At 45.6% G+C, this 4,037-nt stretch overlaps 1 long non-coding RNA gene across 1 annotated transcript; it reads right to left on the reverse strand.

Moving 5' to 3' along the window:
* Window positions 1–2,629: 2,629 nt before the first annotated feature.
* LOC107312118 (uncharacterized) lies at window positions 2,630–3,987 on the reverse strand. Its single transcript, XR_001554402.3, has 2 exons — window positions 3,649–3,987; window positions 2,630–3,418 (listed from the first exon to the last, which is right to left on the reverse strand). It is a non-coding gene; the product is annotated as an uncharacterized LOC107312118 (long non-coding RNA).
* Between the last annotated feature and the right edge of the window lie 50 nt (window positions 3,988–4,037).

Here is a 4,037-nt window from a genome sequence, read left to right on the forward strand (position 1 = left end):
TTATCTTCCTGACTCTTGTAATTACCTGCTCCTTTATTATTTGCTCATCAGAAACACCTTTAATGTCTCCTATGGACAGTGGCAGCCATCTAGCAGTGCCACAAGGGGAAAACAGCCAGTATACAGTGGCAAGATCCTCAGGGCTCGATATTTTCTAAGCTCGGGGCAGTCGAAGCTTAGCAGCCAACTGACGACACCAAAATAAAATGCATGTATTTCAAGTAACTAAGATAAGCAACACTGACAAGAGTGGATCTTCACCAGTTTTTCCCTCTGACATGCAGCACTGTGAGAAAGAAAAGCATACTATCAGCAACAGCATAGAAACCTTTCCAATTCTTTAATGCATGTGCTGTTTGGCTGGAAATAAAACATTTTGCTATCGCAGGACACCATCTGTTCTGCCTCTGGGGTAAGCCTGGCCCTTAAAATACATCACAGGCTTGCTGAGTTGATACAGTCCTAGAGAATAATCATTTACCTACAGCACTGAACACTGAAGGGAGATATAAGAAGAGGAGGTGCAAGAAAGTAACTGTTGTTAATATGAAATGTATGATATTGGGTTAGAAACACATGGGCAGTACCCTGCCTGCAGTCTTGCATGGGAGAGTTTTGCCCTTGATGGCAGAAAGCAAAAGCACTCTCAAAAGTTACAGCAGTTGGTAACATGATCATCCCTCGCAATAGAGTCAGTGTGTTCACACCAGCTCTGTGCTGAAGTCTCAAACCCACAGCTTCACCCTGCCTCTTCTCATAGCACCTGCCAAGTAAAGAACTGCCAAGAAAGGCCTGTCCGGAAGACTTCTGCACAACACTCAAGTAATCAAAAGACTTAGACGAAGTTTTACCAACAGCGTAAATCATTTGTGCATTGCACGGGAGAAGAAACTGCCATATTCTGATCAGAGAGATCATTGAAATTCCAAGCCTGGTACTTTAGTCCGGCGTTTAAGTGAGTAATCATATCCCACTTATCTCGCTGATAAAGAACACGGGACTGCCACTGTCAGCCTGGACCGAAGCCAAAGCAAACTCAAGCAGAACTGAGGATCTGTGTTGAGATGACTGTCACAAATGATGGTTGTATTCAGATCAAGAAAAAAATTGGATTAATTTGTTTCAAATCACAGTAAAGACCTATTCATTACAGTGTGCATGATGAACCACTGCTAAATATGCATAACATGGACATCTAGATGATCCCTACTGTCCAGGGAGGTGGTGGAGTCACTGACCCTGGGGGTGTTCAAGGAAAGACTGGATGTTGTATTGAGGGACACGGTTTAGTGGGAGCCATTAGTAATAGGTGAACGGTTGGACTGGATGATCTTTTAGGTCTTTTCCAACCTTGGTGATTCTATGATTCTATGGTTTTAGAGAAGATCTGGTTCCTCACCTCCCCCAGCCCCCAGGAAAAGTAATAAAATAAACTGTAGGCTCATTTCCCTGCAATGCACACTGCCATCACTTTGTCCAGGCTAATTGCAAGCAAAACACCAATGGACCTTCTACTCCAAGCTCTTTGTGCTGTGCTAGAGCACACTGACTCTCAGTTCTACTTAGGGCTGTTCCAGCTGTTGCCCTCCTATCTGCATTCTCAAGCACTAACGGCCATTTAGCCTGCTTTCTTTACTTATCATTGCACAAGGAGCAAGTTGGTTTAGTGAGGACAGCTGTGTCTGCTGCAGATACCCAGGATGGGCCACTCACGGCTCAGCATTCTGCCTCTTCTCTCAGGATCGTGATAGACCTGAGACACACATAAACCCCCTGGTTGGGGACCTCTGAATGAAATAAGTTTTCTAAACGCAGGGCAGAATCTGCATGATGCCTGTCCTTTCTGTCTGAATCCTTGATAATGTTTAATTGTCCCTCTTCTGAACTCCAGCCTCATCGATCCCGCTCTGATAACGGGGTCTGTGAAGTCCATCCTGAGCAAACACATTGACAGCATTTCCATCAGCACTCAGCAGTGAGGCCAATGGTGTTGTCTTCACATGTGAAAAACCTGCAGATCTTCTAACAAAACACTTAGGAATCTAAGACGCAGTAAACACACAGCCCAAGATGACACTGTCCTGCCCCTAACTGCTCGCTAAATGCTCGCTGATAAAACTGCCCAGCAAATTGAAAGCTCTGAAGATAAACATGAACAAACAACCCCTGTGTTTACTTAGTTCTCCTGACAGGGTTATTCTGAAACAAAGCTTCCTATGCCATGACCTCGTTCTCATTTTCTGACTGATAAGAGCACAAGAACTTTAGAGAGGTCAGGTGAGGAAATGAAGCAGCAGATCGGGGAGCTGGTGCCGTCCTGGCAATGCCTGCGTTCCCCAGCTTCACCTTCCCTCCTGTGCTGGCCATATCTCATGCAGGAAGAAAGGAACTGTCTCCCACACAGAGTACCGCTCACCTTCCAACAACTACCAGCCCTTGTGTTGGCATTTCCTGTGCTCTGCTTCATCCCTTCTCGCATCGGAAGTTGCAGAGGCTGTTATTTATTTTTAAACTACCAGATTGAGTCTTAATTATTTAAGCATCTTCCAGATATAGCAAGCTGTTTTGGCTGTGAAAGTAACACTGGGTGCAAATCCTACCGCATCAATAAACCATGGAAACAAATGTGTGCACCTGTTGGGAAGCAACTTTATTTAAAGCACATTTAAAAGTTGAGTTCAGATTTACAGGCCTGAAAAGACCTAATATTGGTCACATTTCAATAAGCACGTGGCATTTAATCCCACTGACTTTGTTAGGAGCGAGATGGCTTCATCTCCCCTGAAACCAGAAGGAACTCCTCTGTGACACCCAAAATGAAAGGGGCTCTGTTCCGTCAGAGAGAAAGGGAAATGGAAACTTGGGCTTCAAAAGCAAGAACTGTACATTCTTAGTAACTAGGCTCAAGAAATGAGGTAACACAACATGATGGTGTAGCCACAATGTCCAGTTTAGATAAAGAATTTTTTTATGTCCCAGTCTTAAATAAGGGTTTTTTTTTTTTCTGCTCACAAAAAGCAAGCAAACAGTTAAAACATTCCCTGACAGAACAGAGTATCAGATTAGGGAACTGTTTGCACACTCACTGAAGTCAAACCAGGCCAGCCCTACATGCAACATGTTGCATAGGCTAAATGGCCATGGACATAGGACCAGTGAATTACTACACAAGCTAGCAAGGTTAGCTGTCATTTGCGTTGCTGATAGCTCCATCTGTACGGCCTTTTCTTACAGCCAGAGGGAAAAAGATCCTTACTCATCCAGCTCTCTATAAATTGCTGACTGTGCAGTTCAGTGCTGCCTGCTGAGCAATAATCTTTGATCCTGAATACAGCTCCCCCGGTTGCCTATTACGGGCTGTCTGCACCCAGTGGATGCGTGGAAGAATCTGGGGTAGGTTCTGCACTGTGTGTGCTGCCTGTTGGAGAGAAGCCAAAGAGAATATGTTAGGAGTCCTTCCTCAGACATCCGACGCTATCAGGACAGGCCGAGAATATATATCTAAATTACACAGCAAAATCAGGGTTTTATTATATGATCGAGATAAGATCTCACCTTATTTACCACACACACCACTTCCATTCAAATACATTATTATGTTACAAAGCCCTTTATTCCACACATAGCATCCAGATCAACAGAACCTACCTGTGACCTTTAATTTAGGCTCGCGGCTCACCTCATTATGGCAGTCTTTAATTACATTATCCCATCTTGTTTTTCACTAGGATGGAAAATGCTCACTTAATGAGCAGCTCTCGATATTTTGTTTAATCCTCAGCAGTGGGTGTGGAGCCTCAACTCGTTGGACACAGCTGGAGGTGCTGGACACTCCACACCCACCAGGCCAACCCCGACACCCACAAAATGGCGGCTCCCACCGCAACCAAAGCCTTCTCCGGCCATGACGTCATACCAACCCCCCCCCACTTCTCCACCCGCACCATCGTTACGTCACGATCAGCCCACGGGGGGCGGGTCCGTGGGAGGACACGAGGCGGTGGAGCCCCGCCGCTCCGCCCTCACCCCCGCCCCCC

This window comes from Coturnix japonica, chromosome 3 (assembly GCF_054131305.1).
Source record: "Coturnix japonica strain WE chromosome 3, WE-NBRP24, whole genome shotgun sequence".
In the NCBI taxonomy this organism is placed as follows: domain Eukaryota; kingdom Metazoa; phylum Chordata; class Aves; order Galliformes; family Phasianidae; genus Coturnix; species Coturnix japonica.